This window comes from Panicum hallii, chromosome 4, assembly GCF_002211085.1.
Source record: "Panicum hallii strain FIL2 chromosome 4, PHallii_v3.1, whole genome shotgun sequence".
NCBI classification, from domain to species: Eukaryota; Viridiplantae; Streptophyta; class Magnoliopsida; order Poales; family Poaceae; genus Panicum; species Panicum hallii.
The window spans coordinates 2,678,889-2,697,477 of NC_038045.1; positions in this window are offsets into that span (position 1 = coordinate 2,678,889).

Sequence of the window (18,589 nt, forward strand, 5' to 3'; positions counted from 1 at the left end):
AATTCTAATAAAACTCCAGTAATTAGAACTAATACCAATCTATGTTCAGTAATTTTTGTAGCTCCTGTTTTGAAATATCTTGCTCTGTAAAAATTATTTCATGTTAAACATATTGTTTAATTATGTGAATTGTTCTAATTATCTATTGCATAAATATTTAGAGTAATGTTATTTCAATTAAACCCATTTAGGATAATTTTCATAAGTATTAATTTATTTTTCCTAATTTAAGATTTGCTTAATTAATTCATAGTTGGTTATAATTAAATAATAACCTAAGGTTAATTACAATGTTTAATTAATAAAATAAATGGAAATTTCTAATTGTGTTTAGTTGTTGCTTATGGCAACCAGCTATGCTACCTAATGTAGTTAGTTGGATGTTTAGGGTAACCCACCCTGTTGCTTAACGTGACTAGTTAATTTAGTTAATACTCGATAAATGACTGCCCAGTGCAGGGTAGTTAGGTTGTTTATTGAAATGTAACATTCTTTTAGTTGGATTGCAACTTTATTGTGAAATAACATAAAAGTATATGCATTCCATAACTTGTAACTATGCATCTCATGTAGACTCGACCGCTCTCGCTGACGGTGACTACGAGCTGGTTCTGGAACAAGGAGTAGAATCCGCTGAAGATCCCGGGAACATCGTCGAAGGTTTAACTGAAGCTCCGAACCAAAGTTCGGATAACTTTGACCCTACCACTCCCAATCCGACGCAAGAAGGCAAGCCCCGGACATAACCCCTACTTTATTACACTGCAAACTATACTATGTATATATATCTTTATGCATTAAGTTCTTAGGAATTGTTTGAAAACCTTAGTTGCATAATTCCAGGAACCAATGTATTGAACACTAGAACTTGAGTCCGAATAGCTGCTCTGCTTATAGGACCGGTAGAAGTCGAGTGATTTCCTGTCACTCGCGCGACATAGGAATTGTAATGTTTGCATTCCTGTTATCACTATAAGGATGACGGACGGGAGTTTTTTTTTTTGAGGTATCATGGTTGAGATGATACCCCGTCTGTGTTGTGGAACTTGATAAGGTCGCAGTGTGTGGTAGCGGTGGTTAAGCGTTTAAAAGTACTAGCCACATGCCGTGAAATATGGTAAGCGGTAAGCCTAGTAACCAATCGGCCCGAGGAGTGGACATACCCCCCACCACATGTATTTGCTTCTTTTGGTTACTTTGTTCGACGTGTAGGAATACGTGTTGCTGGGCAACCAGGAGTACGGGTTTTGTAGTCGCGCTACAGACGTACATCCTGCACTTTGGAAGTGCGTATGATCCTGCAGTCGCTTGTGGTGGATCTGATCCACGAGTCGGAATGAAAGGCAAACGGTTGCTTCGGAACAACCCTTTGGTATTCCAAGCATGTGTGTTAGGTTTACCCTTGCAAGGTTGAATTCGATTCAGAATCATCCGCTTCTCACGATGGTTGAGACTACTTGATTCCTTTACCACATAGAGTAACAAGAGCAACTTTGTGATTATCAAAGATGATGTTTGAATAAAGGTTCTACCATGTTTGAGTAATTATAGGTGCTCACCTGGAATGGTTAATCAACTAGAATTTGAAAGCTAAAAATTAAAAATAAGGATCTACTCTTTTGTTGGTTTTCAGCTGAAAACTCTACCCAAAACCTGAAAAGCCTGCATAAGTCTAGTTACATGGCTAAGTATACCATGAGCGGGTAAGTCTTGCTGAGTATTAGTATACTCAGCCTTGCTTTTGTTGATTTACTTCAGGTAATCCCCCTGATGAGCCAGCATTCATTACACCATGGCCCTACCCCCTACCTGATGGTTGGTCCATGGAGTGGGATTCATCCCCGGCCAACACAAATTCCGCCGAGTGATATCATGCCAGGGCTAGCATGATATCTGTAATAACGACGTGTACAATATTTACGCTTTTAAACTCCGCTGTTTTAACTTAAAACTAGAACCTGTTCTGTAATAATCTCCCTTCACTGGGAACTGATGATATTTTGTATACTTTTGTAATATACCTGCCTGTGATGTAAAATGTAATGGCTTTTATATCTCTGGACTCACCTTCGTGTGAGGTACCTTGTTGGATCCTGCGTTCGGTGGTTTATCGGGACGTTACCCGACAGGCCAATAGTATTATACCGTTTGAAACATGAGGTAGCCCTCAAGAGAGGACTCGCGTACTTGAGCCCGTGTAATTCAGGTTGGTTCTGCCACAGTAGAGAACGGTTCAGAGTCTCCCGTTGGAGATAGCCTTAAGCCTTCCCACCGGCGCGTGCTGCCATTTCATAGTCTGGAAGCTTCTCGCGATGTACCGTGCGCCCGTGGATCTTATCCCTTTGGTAGCCTGGTCTCTCCCTTCCCCTCTTCTGCTCCTTTCTTGCCATCTCTTCCACCAACGCTTCCTCTTCTTGCGCCGCTGCCGCGTTCTCCAGCTCCCGTCGTTGCCTCGCTGTCGTCGTCGCTTCCCTGCCGGCGTCACTTCTTACAATGTTGTACTTCTTGTTCCTTCCTTCTTCCTCACTCCTGCTTTACCTCCCTTCCTCCTTTCGTCACTACTGCCATCGCGGCTCTGCCCGCCGCCTTCTCCTTTTCTGCCTCCTTCCTTCCTCCTTGCCTACCTCCTTTCCTTCTTATCGCTTTGTTGGGGATGTCATCACCGCTGTCACCGCAGGCCGATGGCGTCTCTGCCCCCGCCGCCGCCACCCTTGACTTTGCTAATGGTTTTGTGGTCTACCGTGTCGGCTGTCCCCCCCCCCTCCTGTATACTCAGGATCACGCTGCCGTACTGCAACCGGTTAGCATTTAGCAGCTCCGAGCGGATTTGTTTTTGGTAGTTCCATTCTTGACCAGATCTAGTTTTGCTTCCTTCTCAATTCTCTATTCGTACTAATAATCTTAGGTTAGCTAGCGAATACTTGTTCGGTCGGATCTAACTGTAAGTGATTCCTATTTTCGTACGGTGTGTTGGTGTTTAACCGGCTGCCCACCGAGGGATATGCCCAAGGTGGTAAGTTTTGGGTGAGGGGACGCCAAGATCAGGAACTCGAAGGTGCAAGGAACACAAGACTTAGACAGGTTCGGGCCGCACGGAGCGTAACACCCTACGTCCTGTATGGTTTGTATTGCCTTCTGTATAGAATGACCTAATGATCTTCTGTTTCGAGGGGGTCCCCGACCTCCCTTATATATCCGAGAGGCCAGGGTTACAAAGATGCTAACCAACCTCCGCCGAGGAATCATACCAGAGCATATCTCGAGTAGATCCTCCCCATGTTGGTTAGCTCCATCTCCTATTTAAACGGGATAAATAAAAGATAAACAAAATGAATAAGAGATAAGACGAACTTAATCTCTTAAACCTCCGTAGACTACGCTAGATGCCCAGCCCGGTAGCCCCGGGTCTGACAAGCCCCCGAGCTCTTCGTAGCTGAGTACTGCAGGCTTATCGAGTACTTTCAAAGCAGTCTTCGACTTCTTCTGAAGCTTCGTCTTGAAACCCTGCTTCGAGTACTTCCTTGGCCGCATCGAAGCTATGAGGTGCTCATGCCCTGAATTTTAGTTATGTTATGGTGTGCGATTGAAAAATCGCACTCCATATGGAGTAGCCCCCGAACCTCAGGTTGAATCGGAAAATCAGGCTGAGGGTCCCATTAATTTGTAATCCTCCTTATCCTTCAAAGAAACTTGAAAAATAAGTAGTCGATGCCACGTACCCCGCAGCCCCCGAGCCTTGAATCCAAATCCCACGAAATTGGAGATAAGGGTCCAAAAAATCGTGGCATACAGGCTAAACAATGACACTGTAAGGAGAGACCAAAGTGATGGTACAAATGATGCAATTAGACCAAAGATTCGAAAAACCCCTTCTTTCGGGCTAATTAGCCCTGAAAAAATGATTAATCAAATATTCAATCTAATCAGACCACCAAGTGACCCCTCACCTTCGGAATATTCCCCAAAACGACTCTTGGTCTTCTGAACAGTAACTTTTCCCCATCCCGCAGGTTACTTAACCCCGCGGCCGTAGGAGGGAAAATTGTGCTTTCAGTCCACATTCCACCAAAAGCCGCCAAAAACCCCAATCTGAGCCAAGCGCCGCCGCCAAACCCCCAAAGGGATCTCCCTGCTCCAACCTCCCCGCCCCTCCCCCGCAGCCCCCGAGCATCTCATGGCTAGCGCATTGGAGATGGCGCCCAAGAAGTCGGAGATCGAGGGGAAGAAGAAAACAGCGGAAACATCAGCCGAGGAATGGACACACAGTAAGTGCTCCCTGAACAATCTGAACAAACTGGTTTCCGAGGGGTTGCTGCAAGAGAAAAACCTTGTTAACTGGCGCCCCTCTTTCCGTGAACCTTTCCCCATGGAGAATGTCGACGAAATCGTCACATTCTTCCATTTTGCCGAACGGGGATTGGCCCTCCCCACTTGTTCCTTCTTTCGTGGCCTGCTTTATTATTACGGGTTGAGCTCCATCACCTCAACCCTAATTCCATTTGCCATATTTCCATATTCATCCATTTCTGTGAAGCATTCCTCAGAATTGAACCCCACTGGGATCTATTCCGCTATCTCTTCCGCGTCAAGCCCCAGCCAACCACGAACAAACTTGCCGTAATAGGGGGCGCCGGCATCCAACTACGTCAACAGACCGGCGAGAAATACCTTTCGTACAAATTCCCCTCAAACCTTCCTGGGTGGAAAAACCAATGGTTTTATATCGAGAACCATGCTCCACAACTTCCGATGAAGTCGAGCAAACCACCAGTGGTGAGGGGGGAATGGATCCTTGAACCCCGTGGCATGGAAATGATCCAGGTCAGAGAACTGCTGGAGGCCATCGAGGCGCAGAAGAAGGAGGGAGTGACCGGCACCTCCGTCATGTTCTCGTTTTACAAGCGCCGCGTCCAACCCATCCAGCAGCGATGTAATCTGGGCTTCGAGTACACCGGCCCCGCTGACCCTTCTCGCATGTGCACAGAAGAGGTGCCAGACGAAGTCGCGCTCCAGCGAGTTCAGCGGGTGCTGCTAGACGTGAACGCCGTGCCGTACGCGCCCACCTTGTTCTCCGCACAAAATCCGCCCCCGCCGGTGAGTATTCGACTTCTTTCACTGAAGAATTCTGCTACTGTGCCGGTACTAAACTGTAAGATTTACTGCAGGGGCACTCGGAGCTGTACTGCAGCTACCCGCCGCAGCCAGACCTCCCCCGGGCGTATCACCTCCTCCCTTCTGCGGTCACGGCCGCCTAAAAGGCTCGCCTTGCTGCGGCGCAAAGCCGCAACGAGTCCGCTGAATGCGTGAGCCCGCAGGTGGGGGAAGAAGCCGAAGAAGGACCGCGCCCGGCTGCCGCTGTCGCCGCCAAGACAACTCGCCCTGCTGCGGTTCAAGGCAGCGGCGAGTCCTCCGAGTGCGTGGACTCGCCGGCGAGTGAAGGGACCGGAGGAGGGGGGCGCCGGGAGAGCTCCTCCGACCAGAGCTTGGAGTTGGCCGGCGCTCTGCCACCGGTGCCGAAGGGCCAGCGGCAGACGCGCAAACGCAAGGCCGAAGAGGTCGAGTCCTCCAGGTACGGAGTTACTGTGTTGGCCAGTTACAAAGTTCTAATGATGCCGAATACTAACAGTGCCCCCTTCCAGTCTTCCTGCCCTGCCACCCGGATCTGAACCCGAAAGGGTGGAGACAGGCTCCTCCGACGCCGCGGTGGTGACAATTGCCGTGGCGGGGACCCCTCCGTCAGCCGACCAGGCCCCGCCATTGGCGACGAGCGTTCCTCGGCGGGCCTGGCGAGTGAAGAAGGCTGCCAAGAAGAAGTCGACACTGTAAGTTTTGCTTCAATCGCTTGAAAAGCTTGACCGTGCCCGCGTGGATAACCATGTTGTCGATGTCGCCAGCGCTGCGAGTGCGGTGCAACTCCAGCTGGAACCGGGCAGGGCTGCGGCGCCTGCCTCAGCTGCAGCAGCCCCCGAGCCCTCGGCGCCTGGGGGGCCCGTACCCACAGAGGTGGCCCCTGAAGCGGATGCGGGGCTCCCCGACTTGCCGCCTCCCGGGTCCCAGCAAGAGGGAGCCGGGCCCAGTGGCGAGGAACAAGTCGTGGCCCCTGGTGCCGCTCCTACCGGTGGCACAGGTACGCGCTTACCCGCCCGCGGCTTGATGCCAGGGTCCGGGGACAATGTGGTGATCACTTCGTACGCTTGCAGGTGTCCAGCCGCCGCCGTCCGGAGATGCCGCCGGGCCCTCGGGGAGTCCCCGTGAGGTGCTAAGGACCGGGCCAGGGTACCAGAACATCATCACCACCGACCTGGTGGATGACCTTCTGCTGACGGCCGAGAACCTGAAGACCTTCAAGAGCACCTTCAAGGAGCTATACGACTTCTCCATGGTAGTACTCGGGTAAAGTCCCAGGTGTGCGCATTGGTGGGTTGTTTAGGACTCATTCTCCTCCTTTGGCGCAGCATGTGATTACCAAATCCCAGAAGAAGTCGGAGAAACTCCGCGCGGTTGTGAGTGACGCGCGGGAGTTAGGTGCCCTGCACAAGCGCATCTCCGAGGAGAAGACGAAGAATTGCTACCTACAGCGCGAGCTTGATATGCTGAAGCAAGAAAGGACTCGAGAGACCTGGCTGCTCAAGAATGACCTGAAGAACCTTGAAGAGGCCAACTCCGAGCTCCAACAGCGGATCAAGGAGTAACAAGCAGAGTACCAGGAGCAGCTCAAGGCAGAGAAGAAGGCGCACCAAGGTAGGCCCCTGCTTCGCTCGAGTACTTTTCCTTAGTGATTTCACTTGCTTGCTGAAACATCTTCACCACAGAGCTTAGGAAAATAATAAAACACAAAGAGGAGCTGCTTACTGACGTGAAGAATATGTTGTATCGTCGTACAGATGAAGTCGAAAGGCTGCAGAAGGTGATCGATGACACTGAACGTCAGTTCGTCGACTGCCTTCAGCAAGTCAAAGCGCTGGGCGAGAGGGACGAGCAGTAGCGCAAGGAGCTGGGGGACCTCCAGGGGGCCGCCCAGGAACTGGTGGACATGGTGGACCCGCCAGAAGAAGGCGAGGCAGGCCCGCGGCCCCTGCTGGGGCAACTCCGTGAAGCCCCGAAGAAAATGCTCAAGTTCTTATCCGAAGCTCCAGTCGCATGCGTGAGCAACGCCCTCGCATATGTAAAGTCCTTCGTGCCGAATGCGCAGTTAGGTATTTTTGCGCAGGGGATGGCGGCGGACTGCTCGGACGAGCGTTTTGAAGAGTACCTGCGCGAAGCCCAACCTGTAGCAGAACAGATTGTACACAGTGTACTGCAGGATTAGGGTGTGAGAAACAAGTAATCGTTCTCTAGTATATATGTTTATTTCGATGTCTCTACTTGTGTGTGTGTGTGTGTCTATGCTGAGCGAATGCCCAGGCTTACAAGGCGCAAGTAGTAGACACTACCCCGGGGTGCAACGACCCTGAAGGTAGCCATAGCTCCGTGTAGGAACTCATCTAACAAGTGGTCCACAACCCGAAATTGTAGGCCTAAGCTCGTTAGGAAAGAACGCGAGCGTCGTCGCGGGATTGCCGTGCGTAGGGCAAGAAATTAGGACTAGCTCGAGTGCGGCGACTCTGAGTGTAGTCGAAAATCGCTCCTGCTTATGAGCGTGCTCCGTAAGCTAAGTAGGACCCGGGCGGACGGATCGAGCTTGTTAGGAGCAGGTGCGGTCATTGCCGCGTTTTAACCATTCTTTTTGGCAAAAACATGACTGTTCTGAGTGCAGCCACTCAGGATGTAGTCGAGGTGGCTCTTTATGCGAGCCTTTCCAACGTGCTGTTTTTAGCCAGTCGAGCGGATCAACTGAGTTGGACAAAGTGCGACTTCGGTCGCGTGCGTAAGTCCCGTACGGGGTGATGAATGCAGTCTTGATTTGGTCCTCCTCCTTGAGCGCAATCTGATGATACCCTGAGTAACAATCAAGAAAACAAAGAAGGACACACCCAGCCGTCGAATCGACGACTTGGTCAATGCGCGGCAGCCCAAAATGATCTTTTGGGCAATGCTTGTTGAGATCGGTGTAGTCGACACACATTCTCCATTCATTGTTCTTTTTCTTTACAAGGACGGGATTCGCTACCCACTCTGGATGAATTACTTCTTTAATGAATCCAGCCGCGAGGAGTTTAGCGATCTCTCGTTTAATGGCCTCACGCTTGTCGTGAGCAAACCTCCGGAGGCGTTGCTTTTTGGGCATGGCCTTCGGGTCTACATTCAAAGCATGCTCGATCAACTCCCTGGGCACCCCTGGCATGTCCGCAGGTTTCCATGCGAATATGTCTCGGTTAGCCCGAAGAAAGCTGACGAGCGCGAGTTCCTATTTGTCGCCTAAGCCCGTGCCAATGACGGCGGTCTTAGATGGATCTCCCTCCTGGAGCTGGATCGTCTTGAGGGCCACGCCATCAGTCGACTGGATGCTCGACTTGCTGGCCTTCTTGGAGGGAATTTCCAGCCCAGACTGGGAAAGCTGCTGTGCGGCCGCGAGTACTTCTCCCGAAGCATCTGGCACACGAGTAGTCGAAGCATATTGGATCGCCTCCTGGTTGCAGTCGTATGACTTCTTCAAGTCGCCACGGAGGGTGAGCACTCCACCGAGTCCTGGCATCTTAAGAAGCAGATAAACATAGTGCGGCACTGCCATGAACTTAGCTAGTGCCGGACGACCCAATATTGCATGGTAAGAGGAATCAAAAGTAGCCACCTCAAACTTGATGAACTCGGTACGATAGTTCTCCCGCGTGCCAAAGGTGACTGGGAGGACCACCGTGCCAAGCGGATGCGCCACATTACCTGGGACGATCCCGTAAAAGGGAGACTTGCTAGGCACCAGCATATCCTTGAAATCCAGGCTCATCTTCTTCAGAGTACTGACGAAGATAAGATTGAGCCCGCTTCCGCCATCGATGAGGACCTTGGTAAGCTTGACCTCTGCCACCACAGGATCCAGGACCAAGGGGAACTTACCGGGCTCCGAGAAGCTCGTCCACTGATCGTCGCGAGAGAACGAGATGGGGACCTCCGACCAACGGAGTGGCCGTGGTACCGCCGGCTCGATGGACAAGATCTCCCGAAGAAGCAGCTTCCGGTCCCTCCTGGAACCGAAATCCTCATCTCCGCCGAAGATAACGTTGATGACCTTCGAGGCATCCTGAAACTTTGGATTACGCCCCTGGTCATCGTGATCGTCATCCTCGGGTTCTTTGTCAGCAGGCTTCTTATTCTTCTTTCCACCACCGGTGTTGCTGAACGTCCTCCGAAGGTGGTAGCAGCCAATGGCGGCATGGCTGGCGCCCGGATGCCATGGGCACTTCTTCTGCAGGAGTTTCTCGAATTCCTCCTGCGTCGTCGACTTCTTGCCCCGCGAAGGACGATCGATAGCCGCGATAACACTATCTGGCTTTCGTTTTTGGAGTGAACCCGAAAAGTCCCGCTAGCTTGTGTCGTTGCGATTGTCGTTTGGGCGCCGCAGATTGTTATCTTGGCGCCGCGGGAACCGCTCCCGCATCTTCTCCTCTTGTTCAGACCAATCGTGCATCATGTCACGAAGGCCCGCAACAGTCTTTGGCCTGTTCCGCCCGAAATCCCTGTAGATGCCGGGGTCGGTGATGCCGTTGTAGAAACAGTCGATGATGTCTTCTTCCGAGATGTTCGCGATGGTGGCGCGAACGTCGAAGAAGCAACGCGTGTAGGACCGCAGGAGCTCGTTGCGTTCTTGCTTGCACTGGGCAAGATCATGTCGAGTACCTGCACGAGCAATCGCCCCCTGGAAATTGTCGATGAAGACTTTCTTAAGCCGTTCCCAGGAGTCGATGGAGTTGCTGCCGAGGCTCTCCAGCCAAGTGAGCGGCGCAGGATCCAAAGCCATCGGGAAGTAGACGACTTTGGTGATATTTGAGCCCCCTGCTACCTCAATGGCCGTGGAGTAGCAACGGAGCCACTGCTGAGGGGCTTGCTTGCCGTCGTACTTGGTGATGCCGATCGGCTTGAAGCCCTCTGGGTACTTGTAGCTGCTGAAACGAGCAGAAAAAGCAGGAAATCGATCGCTACAGTCAGTACCTTCATTCTCGACTTCTTCACGGGTCTTGCGCCTGGAAGAAATCACGGTGCGCGCATCGCGGCCTTCATTGATGTGTTGGCGCAGATCCTCCGGAGGGAGTCGATGATGGGCTTGTCGTGGCTGACCCCCTTGCGGTGGCTGCTGCCTCCCGGCAGGGGTCTGGCTCCCGCAAGCGTTGTCGTTGCTGGGTTGACGTCGAGGACGGCCGCCAGCCGTTCGGCTGTGGGCCTGACTTCGACTCTCGCCCACGCGCTCCTCCCTGATGGTAGGCGCCGGGTTGTGTTGATCCAACTGGATCCAAGCCCTCTGCGCGTACAGGAGTGCTTGACGTACCTCCGGGTCATGGCTGCGCTCGAGGATGGCCGTAACCCTGGCGATGTTGGCCACCGGAGTCCGAAAACCCCGTTCGCTGACGGCGGCGAACTCAGGATCAAGCTCGCGATGCATAGATCGCCTACGCTCGTTGGCCCTCCTCCGCCGGATTGTGCGGGCCCTGTTTCTGGCCCTCCGTGCTTCACGATCAGCGTCGTTCTCGTCACCGACGTTGGCTGTGATCTCATCCTCGGAGATTGCTTCAAAATTGTCGATGAGAAAATCCCCACCGACCTCGCCTTCTTCGGCCATCAGCACCTGGCGGGAGGAAAGCTCGTGAGAACCTTCGTCGACTAGTTCAGTCGTCCCCTCCTCCGTCGCGGTGGCCAACGGCCTGCCTTCTTGAAAAGGCAAGGGCTCGAGGTGAGCCACGAGTCGACCCTCTGCCTCGAGTGGTTTGGGGAGCATCACGCCCCTCCAGTGCACCACGTGCCCCTCCGGCAAGGAGGTGACCACTAGATCACCGGTACCGGAACAACCCGAAGCCCCCCGACACGCGGTGGCTTCAAGCTTTTCGATCTGGAGTAACAAGTCCAGGTCCTTCTCAAACATGGAGAGGGACCCGAAAGCGTTGGCCTCCTGAAGACCAGTGGCCGATTCGCACAAACCGAGCTGAGATCGGCTATACGAATCCCTAGATTGGAACAAGTCCAAACCAGGGGGAGTTGCCGCAACACCAGAAGAAGTCGATGCTGACGCGGACTCCACCTTGACCTGTGCTGCGGGAGCATGGAGCGACAAGTTGTCGAGGTCGTCGACGAACTTGTCGGGGTCGCTGCGGAAATCCGCAGCGGAGGTCTTTGGCTTCATGTCGACGAGGAATCGCCGCAAACTGCCCGCACCATCTGCGATGCAGACCCATGAACCAAAAACAAACGTCGTGCCCTGAGAGGGAACTGACCTGACGAATCTGAACGATGCCATCGAGCTCGCCGGTGGATCTTCGACGCGACCCCCTACCTGGCGCGCCAGCTGTCGGTGTTTAACCGGCTGCCCACCGAGGGATATGCCCAAGGTGGTAAGTTTTGGGTGAGGGGACGCCAAGATCAGGAACTCGAAGGTGCAAGGAACACAAGACTTAGACAGGTTCGGGCCGCACGGAGCGTAACACCCTACGTCCTGTATGGTTTGTATTGCCTTCTGTATAGAATGACCTAATGATCTTCTATTTCGAGGGGGTCCCCGACCTCCCTTATATATCCGAGAGGCCAGGGTTACAAAGATGCTAACCAACCTCCGCCGAGGAATCATACCAGAGCATATCTCGAGTAGATCCTCCCCGTGTTGGTTAGCTCCATCTCCTATTTAAACGGGACAAATAAAAGATAAACAAAATGAATAAGAGATAAGACGAACTTAATCTCTTAAGCCTCCGTAGACTACGCTACATGCCCAGCCCGGTAGCCCCGGGTCTGACACGGTGTGTATCTGCTTGTTGATGTGTTGAAACAAACCATTTTTTGTTGTCTTTCCATGTACATGCATTGTCTGTTTCAGTTAATTATTATGGTTATAGAGTTTCATTTTTATTATGTTCCATTTCGCCTTTGTATACCAGTTCTGTTAGATTTCGTTTTCCTTACGTTTCTATGTCCTGTGTAACTATACCAGTTCTGTTAGATTCATTCATTGGTTAATTCGTTTGATTATTGTAGATATGGTACTTAAGTGCTGACAAGTCCTATTTCATTTTTTCCTGCTTACAGTACTATCTATAATGGTGCACTGTGATTAGTCCTATTTCATTTTTTTTCCTGCTTACAGTACTATCTATAATGGTGCATTGTGAATATTTCTTTTGTTAATAATCCATTTTTAATGAGCAAGTTCAATTTTGTTACCTATTTCCATTCTGAAACCTTATTGGTTTGATTTTTATGATGCAGGTTTTGCCATGTGAAAACAAATTTCATCTGCTTGCAATTTTACTGCAGTATTGTAGATCTGAAGTATTATCTTGTTCTGTGATAAGGTGGTGAATTGATCACTTTGTTTGTTGTCTATTTTCTTTTTGTAACCATGTATTTGTTTAAGTCCATTGGTTGTATCTCTAGTTTAGTTTTGAGTTATACAACTGTTATACAATAACATACTTTTCTTTGTGGTTTCCTACTGTTCTTTACAGAAAGGATCTCGGATCAAATTGGTCGGTTTGTTAAGAACCTAGAAATTGCCGAACTTCCGCAGAGAGTACCTTGCACCTGTCTGGTAATTAAGCTATTACTGTTTTGTCATTTCCTAATTTGTCTTTTAGTGCAAGTTTTATTGAACAGTCTAGGCCTAATGACCTATTTTGATGATTAATAACAACCTAAATGAGTATCTAATGTTTCAATTGAGTACAATGAGCAGGGGTCAAAGAAACCAAAAAGGAGAAAAGAAAAGGAGTGAATCTTGACGACTATTCAAAGTTGGAGAACGGTACCGGATCAAGAAGAGAGTTGCAAGCGGAGAAATTTATTTGTTTTATATTTTCTTGAGTTTAGGTATACCGTACTATCAAGGGGGATGTGGAAAGTGTGTGGAAGATAACCAATAAATCAAATCCGGAAAGTAAGCTCTATAGGAATTTATGCAAATCCGAGAGCTCCTAGCGGACAGTCCGCCAGGTCACTGGAAATCAGCCTAACGGCTAGTTTCCAGTGAGGTGATATTTATACCCCACGACCCCCAAACGCAAAAAAACAGTTGCCCAACCAGTGAAATCGAGTCTCAAGCATATTCTAAGCACTCCAAAGCTTCTCAAAGTGAAACCCTAGCTTCTCCACTCTAAATCTTTGGTCTAGGGTTTGGTTTGAGTAAGAGCCAAGCAAGATTCAAGTTCTCCCCAAGAGAATCACCTCTCTTGGGCAACTCTTGGCACTCTCCATCGCTTTCCACATCTATTACCCTTGGAATTTGGCTCCTAGACGGTTAGAGGTGCTCAAGAACAACCAACTCGTGGTGTGGTTGGATTGAGAAGTTTGTATTACCCTTGTTGCTTGTGAAAAGCTCAAGTTTGACCTTTGTGGTTGCTTGAGAGAGGAAAGGGTTGAGAGAAACCCGGTCCTTTGTGGACTCCTCAACGGGGACGTAGAATCCTTGAGTGGATTCGGTCCTTTGTGGTGTGTCTCTTGTGCTTGATTATCTTATTTCATTCTAGTGTTTTTGTTATTCCTACCTTCGTTTAGTATCCTTGCCTGATCTACTTGTGTACTTACTTTGAGCTAGATTGCTTCCGCATTTAGTGTTCCTCACTTATTTTAGAATCTTTTTATTCAAGTGGATTTTGGTATACAAGTTTTATTCTTCGAAAGATTGCATTCCATTCCCGAGACCTCCCAGCGGACGTTGGAAGTGCCCAGCGGACACTCCCAGCGGACAGTCCGCCAGGCAGCCTCGGGCTGAGTTTTCTGTGTGCAGGTTTTAAGCGACGAACGCCTATTCACTCCCCCTCTAGGCGTACTTTCAAGTGGTATCAGAGCAAGGTTCCTCAAATTTGAGTCTAACAACTCGAGGAGATCATGGCCGGAGAAGATTCACATAAGAGTCTTGAGAAGAACAAAGGCAAAGAAGATGAGATGCACAAGGAAGACGACAACGCCAAGTTTGATGTATCCGATTGCTCCAAGAAGAGTGGAGATCACAAGAAAAAGAGTAAGAGCAAGAGCAAGAACAAGAGGATAGTGATTGAGTCATCTTCATCCTCAACATCAAGTAGTGATGAAGGGTCCATCTACATCAAGAGAAGAAAGAAGAAGAAATCAGTTACTTCTAACTACTCTCGCACTCCGTTTAACTATGATAACATGAGTTCCAACAACAATTTTCTTTCCGTTTCTCTTGGAAAACCCCCACACTTTGATGGAACTAACTACTCTCAATGGAGGACTAACATGAGATGGCATTTGTTTTCTCTTCACCCTAGTCTTTGGGAGATTGTTTGTGTAGGTATTGAGCAGCCGGATAGTGATGATGAAAGCTTTGGACCAACTATGCAACAATTGTTCCACCGCAATGCTCAAGCCGCAACCATCCTCCTTTCATCCTTGAGTAGAGAGGAATTTGATAAAGTGGATGGATTGCAAAGTGCAAAGGAGATATGGGATACTCTCAAAGTGGCACATGAAGGCACCAAGACCATTCGAAAAGCAAGAATTGAGATGATTGAAGGAGAACTTGGGAGGTTTGCCATGTTGGATGATGAAACCCCCCAAGAGATGTACACAAGGCTCAAGAAGATGATCAATCAAGTGAGGAGTCTTGGAAGCAAGAAGTGGACCGACCATGAAGTGGTCAAGAGGATGATAAGGGCTTTTTCGGTAAGGAACATAACCCTATGTACCTTGATAAGGGAGAGTCCCAACTACAAGAAGATGACACCGGAAGAAGTACTTGGCAAGATCATCAACCATGAGATGATGGAAAGTGAAGCCAAATATGTGAAGAGCTTGTCTAGGGGAACCTCAACCTCAAAAGAGCAAGACATTGCCCTCAAGGCAAACAAGAAGGAGAAGAGCAAGAAAATAGTGCAAGAATCCTCATCAAGTGACAATGATAGCGATAGTTCAAGTCTTGATGATGATGACATGGTGTCAGACCCGGGGCTACCGGGCTGGGCATGTAGCGTAGTCTACGGAGGTTTAAGAGATTAAGTTCGTCTTATCTCTTATTCATTTTGTTTATCTTTTATTTGTCCCATTTAAATAGGAGATGGAGCTAACCAACACGGGGAGGATCTACTCGAGATATGCTCTGGTATGATTCCTCGGCGGAGGTTGGTTAGCATCTTTGTAACCCTGGCCTCTCGGATATATAAGGGAGGTCGGGGACCCCCTCGAAATAGAAGATCATTAGGTCATTCTATACAGAAGGCAATACAAACCATACAGGACGTAGGGTGTTACGCTCCGTGCGGCCCGAACCTGTCTAAGTCTTGTGTTCCTTGCACCTTCGAGTTCCTGATCTTGGCGTCCTCTCACCCAAAACTTACCACCTTGGGCATATCCCTCGGTGGGCAGCCGGTTAAACACCGACAGCTGGCGCGCCAGGTAGGGGGTCGCGTCGAAGATCCACCGGCGAGCTCGATGGCATCGTTCAGATTCGTCAGGTCAGTTCCCTCTCAGGGCACGACGTTTGTTTTTGATTCATGGGTCTGCATCGCAGATGGTGCGGGCAGTTTCCGGCGATTCCTCGTCGACATGAAGCCAAAGACCTCCGCTACGGATTTCCGCAGCGACCCCGACAAGTTCGTCGACGACCTCGACAACTTGTCACTCCATGCTCCCGCAGCACAGGTCAAGGTGGAGTCCGCGTCAGCCTCGACTTCTTCTGGTGTTGCGGCAACTCCCCCTGGTTTGGACTTGTTCCAATCTAGGGATTCGTATAGCCGATCTCAGCTCGGTTTGTGCGAATCGGCCACTGGTCTTCAGGAGGCCAACGCCTTCGGGTCCCTCTCCATGTTTGAGAAGGACCTGGACTTGTTACTCCAGATCGGAAAGCTTGAAGCCACCGCGTGTCGGGGGGCTTCGGGTTGTTCCGGTACCGGTGATCTAGTGGTCACCTCCTTGCCGGAGGGGCACGTGGTGCACTGGAGGGGCGTGATGCTCCCCAAACCACTCGAGGCAGAGGGTCGACTCGTGGCTCACCTCGAGCCCTTGCCTTTTCAAGAAGGCAGGCCGTTGGCCACCGCGGCGGAGGGGACGACTGAACTAGTCGACGAAGGTTCTCACGAGCTTTCCTCCCGCCAGGTGCTGATGGCCGAAGAAGGCGAGGTCGGTGGGGATTTTCTCATCGACAATTTTGAAGCGATCTCCGAGGATGAGATCACAGCCAACGTCGGTGACGAGAACGACGCTGATCGTGAAGCACGGAGGGCCAGAAACAGGGCCCGCACAATCCGGCGGAGGAGGGCCAACGAGCGTAGGCGATCTATGCATCGCGAGCTTGATCCTGAGTTCGCCGCCGTCAGCGAACGGGGTTTTCGGACTCCGGTGGCCAACATCGCCAGGGTTACGGCCATCCTCGAGCGCAGCCATGACCCGGAGGTACGTCAAGCACTCCTGTACGCGCAGAGGGCTTGGATCCAGTTGGATCAACACAACCCGGCGCCTACCATCAGGGAGGAGCGCGTGGGCGAGAGTCGAAGTCAGGCCCACAGCCGAACGGCTGGCGGCCGTCCTCGACGTCAACCCAGCAACGACAACGCTTGCGGGAGCCAGACCCCTGCCGGGAGGCAGCAGCCACCGCAAGGGGGTCAGCCACGACAAGCCCATCATCGACTCCCTCCGGAGGATCTGCGCCAACACATCAATGAAGGCCGCGATGCGCGCACCGTGATTTCTTCCAGGCGCAAGACCCGTGAAGAAGTCGAGAATGAAGGTACTGACTGTAGCGATCGATTTCCTGCTTTTTCTGCTCGTTTCAGCAGCTACAAGTACCCAGAGGGCTTCAAGCCGATCGGCATCACCAAGTACGACGGCAAGCAAGCCCCTCAGCAGTGGCTCCGTTGCTACTCCACGGCCATTGAGGTAGCAGGGGGCTCAAATATCACCAAAGTCGTCTACTTCCCGATGGCTTTGGATCCTGCGCCGCTCACTTGGCTGGAGAGCCTCGGCAGCAACTCCATCGACTCCTGGGAACGGCTTAAGAAAGTCTTCATCGACAATTTCCAGGGGGCGATTGCTCGTGCAGGTACTCGACATGATCTTGCCCAGTGCAAGCAAGAACGCAACGAGCTCCTGCGGTCCTACACGCGTTGCTTCTTCGATGTTCGCGCCACCATCGCGAACATCTCGGAAGAAGACATCATCGACTGTTTCTACAACGGCATCACCGACCCCGGCATCTACAGGGATTTCGGGCGGAACAGGCCAAAGACTGTTGCGGGCCTTCGTGACATGATGCACGATTGGTCTGAACAAGAGGAGAAGATGCGGGAGCGGTTCCCGCGGCGCCAAGATAACAATCTGCGGCGCCCAAACGACAATCGCAACGACACAAGCTAGCGGGACTTTTCGGGTTCACTCCAAAAACGAAAGCCAGATAGTGTTATCGCGGCTATCGATCGTCCTTCGCGGGGCAAGAAGTCGACGACGCAGGAGGAATTCGAGAAACTCCTGCAGAAGAAGTGCCCATGGCATCCGGGCGCCAGCCATGCCGCCATTGGCTGCTACCACCTTCGGAGGACGTTCAGCAACACCGGTGGTGGAAAGAAGAATAAGAAGCCTGCTGACAAAGAACCCGAGGATGACGATCACGATGACCAGGGGCGTAATCCAAAGTTTCAGGATGCCTCGAAGGTCATCAACGTTATCTTCGGCGGAGATGAGGATTTCGGTTCCAGGAGGGACCGGAAGCTGCTTCTTCGGGAGATCTTGTCCATCGAGCCGGCGGTACCACGGCCACTCCGTTGGTCGGAGGTCCCCATCTCGTTCTCTCGCGACGATCAGTGGACGAGCTTCTCGGAGCCCGGTAAGTTCCCCTTGGTCCTGGATCCTGTGGTGGCAGAGGTCAAGCTTACCAAGGTCCTCATCGATGGCGGAAGCAGGCTCAATCTCATCTTCGTCAGTACTCTGAAGAAGATGAGCCTGGATTTCAAGGATATGCTGGTGCCCAGCAAGTCTCCCTTTTACGGGATCGTCCCAGGTAATGCGGCGCATCCGCTTGGCACGGTGGTCCTCCCAGTCACCTTTGGCACGGGGGAGAACTATCGTACCGAGTTCATCAAGTTTGAGGTGGCTACTTTTGATTCCTCTTACCATGCAATATTGGGTCGTCCGGCACTAGCTAAGTTCATGGCAGTGCCGCACTATGTTTATCTGCTTCTTAAGATGCCAGGACTCGGTGGAGTGCTCACCCTCCGTGGTGACTTGAAGAAGTCATACGACTGCAACCAGGAGGCGATCCAATATGCTTCGACTACTCGTGTGCCAGATGCTTCGGGAGAAGTACTCGCGGCCGCACAGCAGCTTTCCCAGTCTGGGCTCGAAATTCCCTCCAAGAAGGCCAGCAAGTCGAGCATCCAGTCGACTGATGGCGTGGCCCTCAAGACGATCCAGCTCCAGGAGGGAGATCCATCTAAGACCGCCGTCATTGGCACGGGCTTAGGCGACAAATAGGAACTCACGCTCGTCAGCTTTTTTCGGGCTA